This window comes from Nothobranchius furzeri, chromosome 3, assembly GCF_043380555.1.
Source record: "Nothobranchius furzeri strain GRZ-AD chromosome 3, NfurGRZ-RIMD1, whole genome shotgun sequence".
Taxonomy (NCBI): Eukaryota; Metazoa; Chordata; class Actinopteri; order Cyprinodontiformes; family Nothobranchiidae; genus Nothobranchius; species Nothobranchius furzeri.
In genome coordinates this window covers 30358170-30378595 of record NC_091743.1, presented here as the reverse complement: position 1 = coordinate 30378595, position 20426 = coordinate 30358170, and positions in this window count along the sequence as shown.

The window sequence follows — 20426 nt, the reverse complement described above, 5'->3', positions numbered from 1 at the left end:
GGGCATCGGCATCTCCTCGGTGATGTACACGAGGTGTTTAAAGGACATGCCTCCTATCGAGATGTTGACCTCAGTCGTCGCAGCCGCGGGCGAGGGAGCGCCATAGAACTCGTCAAAATCCTTTGGGCCCGAAATGAGTGTGGGGGGTGAGATGTCCTCCCCCCTTTGTTCGCACATGCTGCTGTAAAGAGCTCCGCTGATGAGCGAGATGTCCGCTCCTGTGTCTAATAATGCGACACAGCGATGTCTCTGATTAACAGTGACCTCCACTGCGGGCCTATTAGATCCCTTTCTCACGACCAGAGGTGCAAGCAAAATCTTCTCAGTTACGGCGGTGGTAGTAGTGATACTGCGGTCGTCATCTGCGGGTTCATCGCCTAACATCGCCACGGATGGAACGATCGGAGAGGTGTTGTCTCCTTCCTTTGAGGTGTTGTTGTTTTCCTGTGAATCAGAACCTGTGAAAACATCAACCTGCAGCATCCCAGTCTCATTTTGTGGCTTCTCAGGCAAACCCGGAGCTGCCGCCCGTGTCGCCTGAGAATCACGCATGAATTGTTTGACGCCCTCGACGTCTTTCTGAAGGTTGCAGATCATGTTCATCATGTTAGTCATCATTGGAAGGAAAGTGTTTTGCATCGCCTGAAGTTGAGATGATAATTGCATCGTTACCTCTGAGTCCATTTTCCAAAATATCAAATAGTCTTTTCTTGTTTTATTTACCAATTTACTCTTTAAATTTGCCTTCTAATTAGATGTTTATTTAGAAACAACCTTACCTGTAGATTTTTTAAAAGAAGTAGTCACAGGGAAGTTTGGCTGGTGAATGATTATTTTGGGCAAAATTGTTCAATAATGCCAAAAATATCATTGTCATTTGACCTGCCCAAGATGGCGGGTCGAGCTACGTGTCGGGCACCTAAGATGGCGGACCGCCGCGCATGCGTCGTCCGACACCCGGCTTGGATCCCCGTAGCAATCACACGATTCTGAACACTGCAGCGTGTTTCAGAACCGCCGCTAACGTTACCTTAAAGTACTCCGTACCGGAAGGTTTAGCGGATTAAAGGACACAGTTCCGCTGCGTCGGAACGGCTAGAAAGCTGCGCGGGACGCGTTCCCGAGCCTTCTCACCGAGAAGAGTGGCTAGTTAGCTCGTCGGCTAATGCTAGCGAACGCCCTGTTGCAACCAGGGTCTCAAAATTGCCTCGATCAACCAACGGGCCTCTCGCTCCGTGATTGAAAGGGTCTCATAAGTGTACGCAATCTGGATTCAGTACCGCTCTGCGGGTGTTCTCGGCTGACAGCGTTCACCGAGCAGTCAAGCAACGGCAGGTGCTAACGAGAATTCCGACTAAGAACAGCGCGAATCCTGCGCTCATCGAATGGAAATAAATTTCCGACGGAGTCTTCAGTCTCCGATTACACAAATGGACGCACACAGTGTCACAAACACCACGACAAACAATAAACAGACGGTTCCAATGCAATAAAACAGGAGAAATGTTTACCCTTAGATGTAGGCCTCAAAATGGCCACCAGCACACGTCAGCACTTAAGGTGTTTTGATGAAACAGCGCCTCCCGTTGGAGGGTGGTGAATGTGCACCCCCCTTTCTAAGAGCTGACTGAGGAAGCGCTCGCCTTTTCCTTTTTCTCTAACACACAGACACAGATAATCCCAAAATGTCTCAAATTCGGCACAAAGTGTAATAAACTGTGCAGATATCAAGCTTGGCTCGCCATATGTAACGGAATCAAAGTGATGTAACTAACCAAAGTTGTATTTTAATACAGTGTTAGTAGTTCACTTTTTATAAACAGAAGAATAGGCTGTTTTTATCATCAGGGAGTTTAATTAAACACTCTGTATTGACTTTGAGACAATAAAAGAGAGAGAGATGGGATCGTTTGAGAATCTTTAATTTCTGAATTATAAATTCTAAACAATCTACCAGGACTACTCTGTGATGGATGAGAATGGATTCGGATGTTGTGTTGGTGCGTGTGTGTGAGTGCGTGTGTCTGGTTCAGATTCTCTAGGATGACGTAATCGAATCTGGTCGTCTTTGTTATGACTAGGTATCACGAGGCTTATAAAGTGATGACATGAGCCGCTATTTTGCCGTGTACGTACCCAGTGGGGTCTCCCAAGTAGATCAGGAATTGCCAGGTCTGGAAACCTCGGATGTACGGTGGAGCTGTCGGTGCAGCGATCACAACGTTTCAAAGCCCGTCTGGAGGGTTGACCCCGGTACCGTTCAGCGGCATCAGCAGGTGCTCTTATTTTGAAAGGACGTCGTCTGGTTGTTAAACGACGAAAATCTCCCGTTTCACAGTTCTTAGTTTAAAGAAAACGCATCCGGCCAGGCTGCGCTTGTCTTTCGGACGATGGTGAACAGAACTGAAGTCAAGATGGAACTGACTTAAAATGGCGTTGCCTTGTTTTACATCTCTGGATTGTTGATAAGTTTCAGTAAAGTAGATTGGACACTTGAAGTCAACACCAGATTCTCCTGCGGCAGCCGAAAGCTCTGATTGGTTGGAACAATGTGTCATGCGTTTCTATGGAGATGAGGATCAGTATGTCTGCACCGTAGTCCTGGTTTCATTAAACATAATTCATGACATATTTATTTCACAGATCATTCACTTGATTATTGTTGATCAACATCTGTTTTGCTTAATAATTTTAATCACAAATAAAGTACTTTGATTAAGTAAAGCTTCTTCTTCTCCTTCGGACTCTTCTCCTGGAATGTAAACAGTCTGAGGACAACCCGACCTTGGTTTTTCTACACGGTGTTATTGTGCCCAGGGGCCAGCTGTATGGAGTTGAAAACCATGAACTTCATAACCTTACAGCCCCGAGGAGCGTCTTGCCACGTGTCAACACTGGGTCTTATTGAGGGCCTTCTGGAGAGAGGCCCAAGCAAGATGCGGCCTGAGGAGCGTCTTGCCACATGTCAACAATGGGTCTGACTGAGGGCCTCCAGGAGAGAAGCCCAAGCAAGACACGCCCCGAGGAGCGTCTTGCCACATGTCAACAATGGGTCTTACTGAGGGCCTCCAGGAGAGAGGCCAAAGCAAGACGCGCCCCGAGGAGCGTCTTGACACATGTCAACACTGGGTCTGACAGAGGGCCTCCATGAGAGAGGCCCAAGCAAGACGCGGCCCGAGGAGTGTCTTGCCACATGTCAACACTGGGTCTGACTGAGCGCCTCCAGCAGAGAGGCCCAAGCAAGATGCGCCCCGAGGAGCGTCTTGCCACGTGTCAACACTGGGTCTGACTGAGCGCCTCCAGGAGAGAGGCCCAAGCAAGACGCGCCCCGAGGAGCGTCTTGCCACATGTCAACACTGGGTCTGACTGAGTGCCTCCATGAGAGAAGCCCCAGCAAGACGCGCCCCAAGGAGCGTCTTGCCACATGTCAGCACTCGGTCTGACTGAGCGCCTCCAGGAGAGAGGCCCAAGCAAGACGCGCCCCGAGGAGCATCTTGCCACATGTCACTACTCGGTCTGACTGAGCGCCTCCAGGAGAGAGGCCCAAGCAAGACGCACCCCGAGGAGCGTCTTGCCACATGTCAACAAGGGGTCTGACTGAGGGCCTCCAGGAGAGAAGCCCAAGCAAGACGCGCCCCGAGGAGCGTCTTGCCAGATGTCAACACTGGGTCTGACGGAGCGCCTCCAGGAGAGAGGCCCAAGCAAGACGCGCCCCGAGGAGCGTCTTGCCACATGTCAACACTGGGTCTGACTGAGCGCCTCCAGGCGAGAGGCCCAAGCAAGAAGCGCCCCGAGGAGCGTCTTGCCACATGTCAACACTGGGTCTGACTGAGCGCCTCCAGGAGAGAGGCCCAAGCAAGACGCGCCCCGAGGAGCGTCTTGCCACATGTCAGCACTGGGTCTGACTGAGCGCCTCCAGGAGAGAGTCCCCAGCAAGACGAGCCCCGAGGAGTGTCTTGCCTTATGTAAGCACTCGGTCTGACTGAGCGCCTCCAGGAGAGAGGCCAAAGCAAGACGCACCCCGAGGAGCGTCTTGCCAAATGTCAACAATGGGTCTGACTGAGGGCCTCCAGGAGAGAAGCCCAAGCAAGACGCGCCCCGAGGAGCGTCTTGCCACATGTCAACAATGGGTCTTACTGAGGGCCTCCAGGAGAGAAGCCCAAGCAAGAGGCACCCCGAGGAGCTTCTTGCCACATGTCAGCAGTCGGTCTGACTGAGCGCCTCCAGGAGAGAGGCCAAAGCAAGACGCGCCCCGAGGAGCGTCTTGCCACGTGTCAACACTGGGTCTTATTGAGGGCCTTCTGGAGAGAGGCCCAAGCAAGACGCGGCCTGAGGAGCGTCTTGCCACATGTCAACAATGGGTCTGACTGAGGGCCTCCAGGAGAGAAGCCCAAGCAAGACACGCCCCGAGGAGCGTCTTGCCACATGTCAACAATGGGTCTTACTGAGGGCCTCCAGGAGAGAGGCCAAAGCAAGACGCGCCCCGAGGAGCGTCTTGACACATGTCAACACTGGGTCTGACAGAGGGCCTCCATGAGAGAGGCCCAAGCAAGACGCGCCTCGAGGAGTGTCTTGCCACATGTCAACACTGGGTCTGACTGAGCGCCTCCAGCAGAGAGGCCCAAGCAAGATGCGCCCCGAGGAGCGTCTTGCCACGTGTCAACACTGGGTCTGACTGAGCGCCTCCAGGAGAGAGGCCCAAGCAAGACGCGCCCCGAGGAGCGTCTTGCCACATGTCACCACTGGGTCTGACTGAGCGCCTCCAGGAGAGAGGCCCAAGCAAGACGCGCCCCGAGGAGCGTCTTGCCACGTGTCACCACTGGGTCTGACAGAGCGCCTCCAGGAGAGAGGCCCAAGCAAGACGAGCCCCGAGGAGCGTCTTGCCACATGTCAACACTGGGTCTGACTGAGTGCCTCCATGAGAGAAGCCCCAGCAAGACGCGCCCCAAGGAGCGTCTTGCCACATGTCAGCACTCGGTCTGACTGAGCGCCTCCAGGAGAGAGGCCCAAGCAAGAAGCGCCCCGAGGAGCATCTTGCCACATGTCACTACTCGGTCTGACTGAGCGCCTCCAGGAGAGAGGCCCAAGCAAGACGCACCCCGAGGAGCGTCTTGCCACATGTCAACAAGGGGTCTGACTGAGGGCCTCCAGGAGAGAAGCCCAAGCAAGACGGGCCACGAGGAGCGTCTTGCCAGATGTCAACACTGGGTCTGACGGAGCGCCTCCAGGAGAGAGGCCCAAGCAAGACGCGCCCCGAGGAGCGTCTTGCCACATGTCAACACTGGGTCTGACTGAGCGCCTCCAGGCGAGAGGCCCAAGCAAGAAGCGCCCCGAGGAGCGTCTTGCCACATGTCAACACTGGGTCTGACTGAGCGCCTCCAGGAGAGAGGCCCAAGCAAGACGCGCCCCGAGGAGCGTCTTGCCACATGTCAGCACTGGGTCTGACTGAGCGCCTCCAGGAGAGAGTCCCCAGCAAGACGCGCCCCGAGGAGTGTCTTGCCTTATGTAAGCACTCGGTCTGACTGAGCGCCTCCAGGAGAGAGGCCAAAGCAAGACGCACCCCGAGGAGCGTCTTGCCAAATGTCAACAATGGGTCTGACTGAGGGCCTCCAGGAGAGAAGCCCAAGCAAGACGCGCCCCGAGGAGCGTCTTGCCACATGTCAACAATGGGTCTTACTGAGGGCCTCCAGGAGAGAAGCCCAAGCAAGAGGCACCCCGAGGAGCTTCTTGCCACATGTCAGCAGTCGGTCTGACTGAGCGCCTCCAGGAGAGAGGCCAAAGCAAGACGCGCCCCGAGGAGCGTCTTGCCACGTGTCAACACTGGGTCTTATTGAGGGCGTTCTGGAGAGAGGCCCAAGCAAGACGCGGCCTGAGGAGAGTCTTGCCACATGTCAACAATGGGTCTGACTGAGGGCCTCCAGGAGAGAAGCCCAAGCAAGACACGCCCCGAGGAGCGTCTTGCCACATGTCAACAATGGGTCTTACTGAGGGCCTCCAGGAGAGAGGCCAAAGCAAGACGCGCCCCGAGGAGCGTCTTGACACATGTCAACACTGGGTCTGACAGAGGGCCTCCATGAGAGAGGCCCAAGCAAGACGCGCCCCGAGGAGTGTCTTGCCACATGTCAACAATGGGTCTGACTGAGCGCCTCCAGCAGAGAGGCCCAAGCAAGATGCGCCCCGAGGAGCGTCTTGCCACGTGTCAACACTGGGTCTGACTGAGCGCCTCCAGGAGAGAGGCCCAAGCAAGACGCGCCCCGAGGAGCGTCTTGCCACATGTCACCACTGGGTCTGACTGAGCGCCTCCAGGAGAGAGGCCCAAGCAAGACGCGCCCCGAGGAGCGTCTTGCCACGTGTCACCACTGGGTCTGACAGAGCGCCTCCAGGAGAGAGGCCCAAGCAAGACGAGCCCCGAGGAGCGTCTTGCCACATGTCAACACTGGGTCTGACTGAGTGCCTCCATGAGAGAAGCCCCAGCAAGACGCGCCCCAAGGAGCGTCTTGCCACATGTCAGCACTCGGTCTGACTGAGCGCCTCCAGGAGAGAGGCCCAAGCAAGACGCGCCCCGAGGAGCGTCTTGCCACATGTCACTACTCGGTCTGACTGAGCGCCTCCAGGAGAGAGGCCCAAGCAAGACGAACCCCGAGGAGCATCTTGCCACATGTCAACAAGGGGTCTGACTGAGGGCCTCCAGGAGAGAAGCCCAAGCAAGACGCGCCCCGAGGAGCGTCTTGCCAGATGTCAACACTGGGTCTGACGGAGCGCCTCCAGGAGAGAGGCCCAAGCAAGACGCGCCCCGAGGAGCGTCTTGCCACATGTCAACACTGGGTCTGACTGAGCGCCTCCAGGCGAGAGGCCCAAGCAAGAAGCGCCCCGAGGAGCGTCTTGCCACATGTCAACACTGGGTCTGACTGAGCACCTCCAGGAGAGAGGCCCAAGCAAGACGCGCCCGGAGGAGCGTCTTGCCACATGTCATCACTGGGTCTGACAGAGGGCCTCCAGGAGAGAGGCCCCAGCAAGACGCGCCCCGAGGAGCGTCTTGCCTTATGTCAGCACTCGCTCTGACTGAGCGCCTCCAGGAGAGAGGCCCAAGCAAGATGCGCCCGGAGGAGCGTCTTGCCACATGTCAACACTGGGTCTGACAGAGGGCCTCCAGGAGAGAGGCCCAAGCAAGACGCGCCCCGAGGAGCGTCTTGCCACATGTCACCTCTGGTTCTGACTGAGCGCCTCCAGGAGAGAGGCCCAAGCACGACGCGCCCCGAGGAGCGTCTTGCCACATGTCAACAATGGGTCTGACTGAGGGCCTCCAGGAGAGAAGCCCAAGCAAGACGCGCCCCGAGGAGCGTCTTGACACATGTCAACACTGGGTCTGACAGAGGGCCTCCAGGAGAGAGGCCCAAGCAAGACGCGCCCCGAGGAGCGTCTTGCCACATGTCACCACTGGGTCTGACTGGGTGCCTCCAGGAGAGAAGCCCAAGCAAGACGCGCCCCGAGGAGCGTCAGGCCACATGTCACTACTCAGTCTGACTGAGCGCCTCCAGGAGAGAGGCCCAAGCAAGACGCGCCCCGAGGAGCTTCTTGCCACATGTCAGCACTCGGTCTGACTGAGCGCCTCCAGGAGAGAGGCCCAAGCAAGACGCGCCCCGAGGAGCGTCTTGCCACGTGTCACCACTGGGTCTGACTGAGCTCCTCCAGGAGAGAGGCCCAAGCAAGACGAGCCCCGAGGAGCGTCTTGCCACGTGTCAACACTGGGTCTGACTGAGTGCCTCCATGAGAGAAGCCCAAGCAAGAAGCGCCCCGAGGAGCATCTTGCCACATGTCACTACTCGGTCTGACTGAGCGCCTCCAGGAGAGAGGCCCAAGCAAGACGCACCCCGAGGAGCGTCTTGCCACATGTCAACAATGGGTCTTACTGAGGGCCTCCAGGAGAGAGGCCAAAGCAAGACGCGCCCCGAGGAGCGTCTTGACACATGTCAACACTGGGTCTGACAGAGGGCCTCCATGAGAGAGGCCCAAGCAAGACGCGCCCCGAGGAGTGTCTTGCCACATGTCAACACTGGGTCTGACTGAGCGCCTCCAGCAGAGAGGCCCAAGCAAGATGCGCTCCGAGGAGCGTCTTGCCACGTGTCAACACTGGGTCTGACTGAGCGCCTCCAGGAGAGAGGCCCAAGCAAGACGCGCCCCGAGGAGCGTCTTGCCACATGTCACCACTGGGTCTGACTGAGCGCCTCCAGGAGAGAGGCCCAAGCAAGACGCGCCCCGAGGAGCGTCTTGCCACGTGTCACCACTGGGTCTGACTGAGCGCCTCCAGGAGAGAGGCCCAAGCAAGACGAGCCCCGAGGAGCGTCTTGCCACATGTCAACACTGGGTCTGACTGAGTGCCTCCATGAGAGAAGCCCCAGCAAGACGCGCCCCAAGGAGCGTCTTGCCACATGTCAGCACTCGGTCTGACTGAGCGCCTCCAGGAGAGAGCCCCAAGCAAGACGCGCCCCGAGGAGCATCTTGCCACATGTCACTACTCGGTCTGACTGAGCGCCTCCAGGAGAGAGGCCCAAGCAAGACGCACCCCGAGGAGCGTCTTGCCACATGTCAACAAGGGGTCTGACTGAGGGCCTCCAGGAGAGAAGCCCAAGCAAGACGCGCCCCGAGGAGCGTCTTGCCAGATGTCAACACTGGGTCTGACGGAGCGCCTCCAGGAGAGAGGCCCAAGCAAGACGCGCCCCGAGGAGCGTCTTGCCACATGTCAACACTGGGTCTGACTGAGCGCCTCCAGGCGAGAGGCCCAAGCAAGAAGCGCCCCGAGGAGCGTCTTGCCACATGTCAACACTGGGTCTGACTGAGCGCCTCCAGGAGAGAGGCCCAAGCAAGACGCGCCCGGAGGAGCATCTTGCCACATGTCATCACTGGGTCTGACAGAGGGCCTCCAGGAGAGAGGCCCCAGCAAGACGCGCCCCGAGGAGCGTCTTGCCTTATGTCAGCACTCGGTCTGACTGAGCGCCTCCAGGAGAGAGGCCCAAGCAAGATGCGCCCGGAGGAGCGTCTTGCCACATGTCAACACTGGGTCTGACAGAGGGCCTCCAGGTGAGAGGCCCAAGCAAGACGCGCCCCGAGGAGCGTCTTGCCACATGTCACCTCTGGTTCTGACTGAGCGCCTCCAGGAGAGAGGCCCAAGCAAGACGCGCCCCGAGGAGCGTCTTGCCACATGTCAACAATGGGTCTGACTGAGGGCCTCCAGGAGAGAAGCCCAAGCAAGACGCGCCCCGAGGAGCGTCTTGCCAGATGTCAACACTGGGTCTGACGGAGCGCCTCCAGGAGAGAGGCCCAAGCAAAACGCGCCCCGAGGAGCGTCTTGCCACATGTCAACACTGGGTCTGACTGAGCGCCTCCAGGCGAGAGGCCCAAGCAAGAAGCGCCCCGAGGAGCGTCTTGCCACATGTCAACACTGGGTCTGACTGAGCGCCTCCAGGAGAGAGGCCCAAGCAAGACGCGCCCCGAGGAGCGTCTTGCCACATGTCAGCACTGGGTCTGACTGAGCGCCTCCAGGAGAGAGTCCCCAGCAAGACGCGCCCCGAGGAGTGTCTTGCCTTATGTAAGCACTCGGTCTGACTGAGTGCCTCCAGGAGAGAGGCCCAAGCAAAACGCGCCCCGAGGAGCGTCTTGCCACATGTCAACAATGGGTCTGACTGAGGGCCTCCAGGAAAGAAGCCCAATCAAGACGCGCCCCGAGGAGCGTCTTGCCACATGTCAACACTGGGTCTGACTGAGCGCCTCCAGGAGAGAGGCCCAAGCAAGACGCGCCCGGAGGAGCGTCTTGCCACATGTCATCACTGGGTCTGACAGAGGGCATCCAGGAGAGAGGCCCCAGCAAGACGCGCCCCGAGGAGCGTCTTGCCTTATGTCAGCACTCGGTCTGACTGAGCGCCTCCAGGAGAGAGGCCCAAGCAAGATGCGCCCGGAGGAGCGTCTTGCCACATGTCAACACTGGGTCTGACAGAGGGCCTCCAGGAGAGAGGCCCAAGCAAGACGCGCCCCGAGGAGCGTCTTGCCACATGTCACCTCTGGTTCTGACTGAGCGCCTCCAGGAGAGAGGCCCAAGCAAGACGCGCCCCGAGGAGCGTCTTGCCACATGTCAACAATGGGTCTGACTGAGGGCCTCCAGGAGAGAAGCCCAAGCAAGACGCGCCCCGAGGAGCGTCTTGACACATGTCAACACTGGGTCTGACAGAGGGCCTCCAGGAGAGAGGCCCAAGCAAGACGCGCCCCGAGGAGCGTCTTGCCACATGTCACCACTGGGTCTGACTGAGCTTCTCCAGGAGAGAGGCCCAAGCAAGACGCGCCCCGAGGAGCGTCAGGCCACATGTCACTACTCAGTCTGACTGAGCGCCTCCAGGAGAGAGGCCCAAGCAAGACGAGCCCCGAGGAGCGTCTTGCCACGTGTCAACACTGGGTCTGACTGAGTGCCTCCATGAGAGAAGCCCAAGCAAGAAGCGCCCCGAGGAGCATCTTGCCACATGTCACTAATCGGTCTGACTGAGCGCCTCCAGGAGAGAGGCCCAAGCAAGACGCACCCCGAGGAGCGTCTTGCCACATGTCAACAATGGGTCTGACTGAGGGCCTCCAGGAGAGAAGCCGAAGCAAGACGCGCCCCGAGGAGCGTCTTGCCACATGTCAACACTGGGTCTGACTGAGCGCCTCCAGGAGAGAGGCCCAAGCAAGACGCGCCCCGAGGAGCGTCTTGCCACATGTCAACAATGGGTCTGACTGAGGGCCTCCAGGAGAGAAGCCCAATCAAGACGCGCCCCGAGGAGCGTCTTGCCATATGTCAACACTGGGTCTGACTGAGCGCCTCCAGGAGAGAGGCCCAAGCAAGACGCGCCCGGAGGAGCATCTTGCCACATGTCAACACTGGGTCTGACGGAGGGCCTCCAGGAGAGAGGCCCTAGCAAGACGCGCCCCGAGGAGCGTCTTGCCACATGTCACCTCTGGTTCTGACTGAGCGCCTCCAGGAGAGAGGCCCAAGCAAGACGCGCCCCGGGGAGCGTCTTGCCACATGTCAACACTGGGTCTGACTGAGCGCCTCCAGGAGAGAGGCCCAAGCAAGACACGCCCCGATGAGTGTCTTGCCACGTGTCAACACTGGGTCTGATTGAGGGCCTTCTGGAGAGAGGCCCAAGCAAGATGCGCCCCGAGGAGCGTCTTGCCACATGTCAACAATGGGTCTGACTGAGGGCCTCCAGGAGAGAGGCCCAAGCAAGACGCGCCCCGAGGAGCGTCAGGCCACATGTCACTACTCAGTCTGACTGAGCGCCTCCAGGAGAGAGGCCCAAGCAAGACGCGCCCCGAGGAGCTTCTTGCCACATGTAAGCACTCGGTCTGACTGAGCGCCTCCAGGAGAGAGGCCAAAGCAAGATGCTCTCGGAGGAGCGTCTTGCCACGTGTCAACACTGGGTTTGATTGAGGGCCTTCTGGAGAGAGGCCCAAGCAAGATGCGCCCCGAGGAGCGTCTTGCCACATGTCAACAATGGGTCTGACTGAGGGCCTCCAGGAGAGAAGCCCAAGCAAGACGCGCCCCGAGGAGCGTCTTGCCACATGTCAACAATGGGTCTTACTGAGGGCCCCCAGGAGAGAAGCCCAAGCAAGACGCACCCCGAGGAGCTTCTTGCCACATGTCAGCAGTCGGTCTGACTGAGCGCCTCCAGGAGAGAGGCCAAAGCAAGACGCGCCCCGAGGAGCGTCTTGCCACGTGTCAACACTGGGTCTTATTGAGGGCCTTCTGGAGAGAGGCCCAAGCAAGACGCGGCCTGAGGAGCGTCTTGCCACATGTCAACAATGGGTCTTACTGAGGGCCTCCAGGAGAGAGGCCAAAGCAAGACGCGCCCCGAGGAGCGTCTTTACACATGTCAACACTGGGTCTTACAGAGGGCCTCCATGAGAGAGGCCCAAGCAAGACGCGCCCCGAGGAGTGTTTTGCCACATGTCAACACTGGGTCTGACTGAGCGCCTCCAGCAGAGAGGCCCAAGCAAGATGCGCCCCGAGGAGCGTCTTGCCACGTGTCAACACTGGGTCTGACTGAGCGCCTCCAGGAGAGAGGCCCAAGCAAGAGGCGCCCCGAGGAGCGTCTTGCAACATGTCACCACTGGGTCTGACTGAGCGCCTCCAGGAGAGAGGCCCAAGCAAGACGCGCCCCGAGGAGCGTCTTGCCACGTGTCACCACTGGGTCTGACTGAGCGCCTCCAGGAGAGAGGCCCAAGCAAGACGAGCCCCAAGGAGCGTCTTGCCACATGTCAACACTGGGTCTGACTGAGTGCCTCCTTGAGAGAAGCCCCAGCAAGACGCGCCCCGAGGAGCGTCTTGCCACATGACAGCACTCGTTCTGACTGAGCGCCTCCAGGAGAGAGGCCCAAGCAAGACGCACCCCGAGGAGCGTCTTGCCACATGTCAACAAGGGGTCTGACTGAGGGCCTCCAGGAGAGAAGCCCAAGCAAGACGCGCCCCGAGGAGCGTCTTGCCAGATGTCAACACTGTGTCTGACTGAGCGCCTCCAGGAGAGAGGCCCAAGCAAGACGCGCCCCGAGGAGCGTCTTGCCACATGTCAACACTGGGTCTGACTGAGCGCCTCCAGGTGAGAGGCCCAAGCAAGAAGCGCCCCGAGGAGCGTCTTGCCACATGTCAACACTGGGTCTGACTGAGCGCCTCCAGGAGAGAGGCCCAAGCAAGACGCGCCCCGAGGAGCGTCTTGCCACATGTCAGCACTGGGTCTGACTGAGCGCCTCCAGGAGAGAGTCCCCAGCAAGACGCGCCCCGAGGAGTGTCTTGCCTTATGTAAGCACTCGGTCTGACTGAGCGCCTCCAGGAGAGAGGCCCAAGCAAGACGCGCCCCGAGGAGCGTCTTGCCACATGTCAACACTGGGTCTGACTGAGCGCCTCCAGGAGAGAGGCCCAAGCAAGACGCGCCTGGAGGAGCGTCTTGCCTTATGTCAGCACTCGGTCTGACTGAGCGCCTCCAGGAGAGAGGCCCAAGCCAGATGCGCCCGGAGGAGCGTCTTGCCACATGTCAACACTGGGTCTGACAGAGGGCCTCCAGGAGAGAGGTCCAAGCAAGACGCGCCCCGAGGAGCGTCTTGCCACATGTCAACAATGGGTCTGACTGAGGGCCTCCAGCAGAGAGGCCAAAGCAAGATGCGCTCGGAGGAGTGTCTTGCCACATGTCAACAATGGGTCTGACTGAGCGCCTCCAGAAGAGAGGCCCAAGAAAGACGTGCCCCAAGGAGCGTCTTGCCACGTGTCAACACAGGGTCTGATTGAGGGCCTTCTGGAGAGAGGCCCAAGCAAGATGCGCCCCGAGGAGCGTCTTGCCACATGTCAACAATGGGTCTGACTGAGGGCCTCCAGGAGAGAAGCCCAAGCAAGACGCGCCCCGAGGAGCGTCTTGCCACATGTCAACAATGGGTCTTACTGAGGGCCTCCAGGAGAGAAGCCCAATCAAGACGAGCCCCGAGGAGCGTCTTGCCACGTGTCAACACTGGGTCTGACTGAGTGCCTCCATGAGAGAAGCCCAAGCAAGAAGCGCCCCGAGGAGCATCTTGCCACATGTCACTACTCGGTCTGACTGAGCACGTCCAGGAGAGAGGCCCAAGCAAGACACAACCCGAGAAGCGTCTTGCCACATGTCAACAATGGGTCTGATTGAGGGCCTTCTGGAGAGAGGCCCAAGCAAGATGCGCCCCGAGGAGCGTCTTGCCACATGTCAACAATGGGTCTTACTGAGGGCCTCCAGGAGAGAAGCCCAATCAAGACGCGCCCCGAGGAGCGTCTTGCCACATGTCAACACTGGGTCTGACTGAGCGCCTCCAGGAGAGAGGCCCAAGCAAGACGCGCCCCGAGGAGCGTCTTGCCTTATGTCAGCACTCGGTCTGACTGAGCGCCTCCAGGAGAGAGGCCCAAGCAAAATGCGCCCGGAGGAGCGTCTTGCCACATGTCAACACTGGGTCTGACAGAGGGCCTCCAGGAGAGAGGTCCAAGCAAGACGCGCCCCGAGGAGCGTCTTGCCACGTGTCAACACTGGGTCTTATTGAGGGCCTTCTGGAGAGAGGCCCAAGCAAGACGCGGCCTGAGGAGCGTCTTGCCACATGTCAACAAGGGGTCTGACTGAGGGCCTCCAGGAGAGAGGCCCAAGCAAGACGCGCCCCGAGGAGCGTCTTGACACATGTGTACACTGGGTCTGACAGAGGGCCTTCAGGAGAGAGGCCCAAGCAAGATGCGCCTGGAGGCGCTCAGTCAGACCCAGTGTTGACATGTGGCAAGACGCTCCTCGGGGCGCGTCTTGCTTGGGCCTCTCTCCTGGAGGCGCTCAGTCAGACCCAGTGTTGACATCTGGCAAGACTCTCCTCGGGGCGCGTCTTGCTTGGGCTTCTCTCCTGGAGGCCCTCAGTCAGACCCCTTGTTGACATGTGGCAGGACGCTCCTCGGGGTGCGTCTTGCTTGGGCTTCTCTCCTGGAGGCGCTCAGTCAGACCGAGTGCTGACATGTGGCAAGACGCTCCTCGGGGCGCGTCTTGCTGGGGCTTCTCTCATGGAGGCACTCAGTCAGACCCAGTGTTGACATGTGGCAAGACGCTCCTCGGGGCTCGTCTTGCTTGGGCCTCTCTCCTGGAGGCGCTCAGTCAGACCCAGTGGTGACACGTGGCAAGACGCTCCTCTGGGCGCGTCTTGCTTGGGCCTCTCTCCTGGAGGCGCTCAGTCAGACCCAGTGGTGACATGTGGCAAGACGCTCCTCGGGGCGCGTCTTGCTTGGGCCTCTCTCCTGGAGGCGCTCAGTCAGACCCAGTGTTGACACGTGGCAAGACGCTCCTCGGGGCGCATCTTGCTTGGGCCTCTCTGCTGAAGGCGCTCAGTCAGACCCAGTGTTGACATGTGGCAAGACAATCCTCGGGGCGCGTCTTGCTTGGGCCTCTCTCCTGGAGGCCCTCAGTAAGACCCATTGTTGACATGTGGCAAGACGCTCCTCGGGGCGTGTCTTGATTGGGCTTCTCTCCTGGAGGCCCTCAGTCAGACCCATTGTTGACATGTGGCAAGACGCTCCTTAAGCCGCGTCTTGCTTGGGCCTCTCTCCAGAAGGCCCTCAATAAGACCCAGTGTTGACACGTGGCAAGACGCTCCTCGGGGCGCGTCTTGCTTTGGCCTCTCTCCTGGAGGCGCTCAGTCAGACCGACTGCTGACATGTGGCAAGAAGCTCCTCGGGGTGCGTCTTGCTTGGGCTTCTCTCCTGGAGGCCCTCAGTAAGACCCATTGTTGACATGTGGCAAGACGCTCCTCGGGGCGCGTCTTGCTTGGGCTTCTCTCCTGGAGGCCCTCAGTCAGACCCATTGTTGACATGTGGCAAGACGCTCCTCGGGGCGCATCTTGCTTGGGTCTCTCTCCAGAAGGCCCTCAATCAGACCCAGTGTTGACACGTGGCAAGATTCTCCTTGGGGCACGTCTTGCTTGGGCCTCTCTCCTGGAGGCGCTCAGTCAGACCCAGTGTTGACATCTGGCAAGAGTCTCCTCGGGGCGCGTCTTGCTTGGGCTTCTCTCCTGGAGGCCCTCAGTCAGACCCCTTGTTGACATGTGTCAAGACGCTCCTCGGGGTGCGTCTTGCTTGGGCCTCTCTCCTGGAGGCGCTCAGTCAGACCGAGTGCTGACATGTGGCAAGACGCTCCTCGGGGCGCGTCTTGCTGGGGCTTCTCTCATGGAGGCACTCAGTCAGACCCAGTGTTGACATGTGGCAAGACGCTCCTCGGGGCTCGTCTTGCTTGGGCCTCTCTCCTGGAGGCGCTCAGTCAGACCCAGTGTTGACATGTGGCAAGATGCTCCTCGGGGCTCGTCTTGCTTGGGCCTCTCTCCTGGAGGCGCTCAGTCAGACCCAGTGGTGACACGTGGCAAGACGCTCCTCGGGGCGCGTCTTGCTTGGGCCTCTCTCCTGGAGGCGCTCAGTCAGACCCAGTGGTGACATGTGGCAAGACGCTCCTCGGGGTGAGTCTTGCTTGGGCCTCTCTCCTGGAGGCGCTCAGTCAGACCCAGTGTTGACACGTGGCAAGAAGCTCCTCGGGGCGCATCTTGCTTGGGCCTCTCTGCTGGAGGCGCTCAGTCAGACCCAGTGTTGACATGTGGCAAGACACTCCTCGGGGCGCGTCTTGCTTGGGCCTCTCTCCTGGAGGCCCTCAGTAAGACCCATTGTTGACATGTGGCAAGACGCTCCTCGGGGCGTGTCTTGCTTGGGCTTCTCTCCTGGAGGCCCTCAGTCAGACCCATTGTTGACATGTGGCAAGATGCTCCTTAGGCCGCGTCTTGCTTGGGCCTCTCTCCAGAAGGCCCTCAATAAGACCCAGTGTTGACACGTGGCAAGACGCTCCTCGGGGCGCGTCTTGCTTTGGCCTCTCTCCTGGAGGCGCTCAGTCAGACCGACTGCTGACATGTGGCAAGAAGCTCCTCGGGGTGCGTCTTGCTTGGGCTTCTCTCCTGGAGGCCCTCAGTAAGACCCATTGTTGACATGTGGCAAGACGCTCCTCGGGGCGCGTCTTGCTTGGGCTTCTCTCCTGGAGGCCCTCAGTCAGACCCATTGTTGTCATGTGGCAAGACGCTCCTCGGGGCGCATCTTGCTTGGGCCTCTCTCCAGAAGGCCCTCAATCAGACCCAGTGTTGACACGTGGCAAGATTCTCCTTGGGGCACGTCTTGCTTGGGCCTCTCTCCTGGAGGCGCTCAGTCAGACCCATTGTTGACATGTGGCAAGACACTCCTCCGAGCGCATCTTGCTTTGGCCTCTCTGCTGGAGGCCCTCAGTCAGACCCATTGTTGACATGTGGCAAGACACTCCTCCGAGCGCATCTTGCTTTGGCCTCTCTCCTGGAGGAGCTCAGTCAGAACCAGAGGTGACATGTGGCAAGACGCTCCTCGGGGCGCGTCTTGCTTGGACCTCTCTCCTGGAGGCCCTCTGTCAGACCCAGTGTTGGCATGTGGAAAGACGCTCCTCCGGGCGCATTTTGCTTGGGCCTCTCTCCTGGAGGCGCTCAGTCAGACCGAGTGCTGACATAAGGCAAGACGCTCCTCGGGGCGCGTCTTGCTGGGGCCTCTCTCCTGGAGGCCCTCTGTCAGACCCAGTGATGACATGTGGCAAGACGCTCCTCCGGGCGCGTCTTGCTTGGGCCTCTCTCCTGGAGGCGCTCAGTCAGACCCAGTGTTGACATGTGGCAAGACGCTCCTCGGGGCGCGTCTTGATTGGGCTTCTCTCCTGGAGGCCCTCAGTAAGACCCATTGTGGACATGTGGCAAGACGCTCCTCGGGGCGCGTCTTGCTTGGGCTTCTCTCCTGGAGGCCCTCAGTCAGACCCATTGTTGACATGTGGCAAGACGCTCCTCGGGGCGCATCTTGCTTGGGCCTCTCTCCAGAAGGCCCTCAATCAGACCCAGTGTTGACACGTGGCAAGATTCTCCTTGGGGCACGTCTTGCTTGGGCCTCTCTCCTGGAGGCGCTCAGTCAGACCCATTGTTGACATGTGGCAAGACACTCCTCCGAGCGCATCTTGCTTTGGCCTCTCTGCTGGAGGCCCTCAGTCAGACCCATTGTTGAAATGTGGCAAGACACTTCTCCGAGTGCATCTTGCTTTGGCCTCTCTGCTGGAGGCCCTCAGTCAGACCCATTGTTGACATGTGGCAAGACGCTCCTCGGGGCGCGTCTTGCTTGGGCCTCTCTCCTGGAGGCGCTCAGTCAGAACCAGAGGTGACATGTGGCAAGACGCTCCTCGGGGCGCGTCTTGCTTGGACCTCTCTCCTGGAGGCCCTCTGTCAGACCCAGTGTTGACATGTGGCAAGACGCTCCTCCGGGCGCATTTTGCTTGGGCCTCTCTCCTGGAGGCGCTCAGTCAGACCGAGTGCTGACATAAGGCAAGACGCTCCTCGGGGCGCGTCTTGCTGGGGCCTCTCTCCTGGAGGCCCTCTGTCCGACCCAGTGATGACATGTGGCAAGACGCTCCTCCGGGCGCGTCTTGCTTGGGCCTCTCTCCTGGAGGCGCTCAGTCAGACCCAGTTTTGACATGTGGCAAGACGCTCCTCGGGGCGCGTCTTGATTGGGCTTCTCTCCTGGAGGCCCTCAGTCAGACCCATTGTTGACATGTGGCAAGACACTCCTCGGGGCGCGTCTTGCTTGGGCCTCTCTCCTGGAGGCGCTCAGTCAGACCGAGTGCTTACATAAGGCAAGACACTCCTCGGGGCGCGTCTTGCTGGGGACTCTCTCCTGGAGGCGCTCAGTCAGACCCAGTGCTGACGTGTGGCAAGACGCTCCTTGGGGCGCGTCTTGCTTGGGCCTCTCTCCTGGAGGCGCTCAGTCAGACCCAGTGTTGACATGTGGCAAGACGCTCCTCGGGGCGCTTCTTGCTTGGGCCTCTCGCCTGGAGGCGCTCAGTCAGACCCAGTGTTGACATGTGGCAAGACGCTCCTCGGGGCGCGTCTTGCTTGGGCTTCTCTCCTGGAGGCCCTCAGTCAGACCCCTTGTTGACATGTGGCAAGACGCTCCTCGGGGTGCGTCTTGCTTGGGCCTCTCTCCTGGAGGCGCTCAGTCAGACCGAGTGCTGTCATGTAGCAAGACGCTCCTCGGGGCGCGTCTTGCTGGGGCTTCTCTCATGGAGGCACTCGGTCAGACCCAGTGTTGACATGTGGCAAGACGCTCCATGGGGCTCGTCTTGCTTGGGCCTCTCTCCTGGAGGCGCTCAGTCAGACCCAGTGGTGACACGTGGCAAGACGCTCCTCGGGGCGCGTCTTGCTTGGGCCTCTCTCCTGGAGGCGCTCAGTCAGACCCAGTGGTGACACGTGGCAAGACGCTCCTTGGGGCGCGTCTTGCTTGGGCCTCTCTCCTGGAGGCGCTCAGTCAGACCCAGTGTTGACACGTGGCAAGACGCTCCTCGGGGCGCGTCTTGCTTTGGCCTCTCTCCTGGAGGCCCTCAGTAAGACCCATTGTTGACATGTGGCAAGACGCTCCTCGGGGCGTGTCTTGCTTGGGCTTCTCTCCTGGAGGCCCTCAGTCAGACCCATTGTTGACATGTGGCAAGACGCTCCTCAGGCCGCGTCTTGCTTGGGCCTCTCTCCAGAAGGCCCTCAATAAGACCCAGTGTTGACACGTGGCAAGACGCTCCTCGGGGCGCGTCTTGCTTGGGCCTCTCTCCTGGAGGCGCTCAGTCAGACCCAGTGGTGACATGTGGCAAGACGCTCCTCGGGGCGCGTCTTGCTTGGGCCTCTCTCCTGGAGGCGCTCAGTCAGACCCAGTGTTGACACGTGGCAAGACGCTCCTCGGGGCGCATCTTGCTTGGGCCTCTCTGCTGGAGGCACTCAGTCAGACCCAGTGTTGACATGTGGCAAAACACTCCTCGGGGCGCGTCTTGCTTGGGCCTCTCTCATGGAGGCCCTCTGTAAGACCCAGTGTTGACATGTGTCAAGACGCTCCTCGGGGCGCGTCTTGCTTTGGCCTCTCTCCTGGAGGCCCTCAGTAAGACCCATTGTTGACATGTGGCAAGACGCTCCTCGGGGCGTGTCTTGCTTGGGCTTCTCTCCTGGAGGCCCTCAGTCAGACCCATTGTTGACATGTGGCAAGACGCTCCTCAGGCCGCGTCTTGCTTGGGCCTCTCTCCAGAAGGCCCTCAATAAGACCCAGTGTTGACACGTGGCAAGACGCTCCTCGGGGCGCATCTTGCTTTGGCCTCTCTCCTGGAGGCGCTCAGTCAGACAGAGTGCTTACATGTGGCAAGAAGCTCCTCGGGGCGCGTCTTGCTTGGGCCTCTCTCCTGGAGGCGCTCAGTCAGACTGAGTAGTGACATGTGGCCTGACGCTCCTCGGGGCGCGTCTTGCTTGGGCCTCTCTCCTGGAGGCCCTCAGTCAGACCCATTGTTGACATGTGGCAAGACGCTCCTCGGGGCGCATCTTGCTTGAGCCTCTCTCCAGAAGGCCCTCAATCAGACCCAGTGTTGACACGTGGCAAGACACTCATCGGGGCGTGTCTTGCTTTGGCCTCTCTCCTGGAGGCGCTCAGTCAGACCCAGTGTTGACATGTGGCAAGACGCTCCTCGGGGCGCGTCTTGCTTGGGCCTCTCTCCTGGAGGCGCTCAGTCAGAACCAGAGGTGACATGTGGCAAGACGCTCCTCGGGGCGCGTCTTGCTGGGGCCTCTCTCCTGCAGGCCCTCCGTCAGACCCAGTGTTGACATGTGGCAAGATGCTCCTCCGGGCGCGTCTTGCTTGGGCCTCTCTCCTGGAGGCGCTCAGTCAGACCCAGTGTTGACATATGGCAAGACGCTCCTCGGGGCGCGTCTTGATTGGGCTTCTCTCCTGGAGGCCCTCAGTCAGACCCATTGTTGACATGTGGCAAGACGCTCCTCGGGGCGCGTCTTGCTTGGGCCACTCTCCTGGA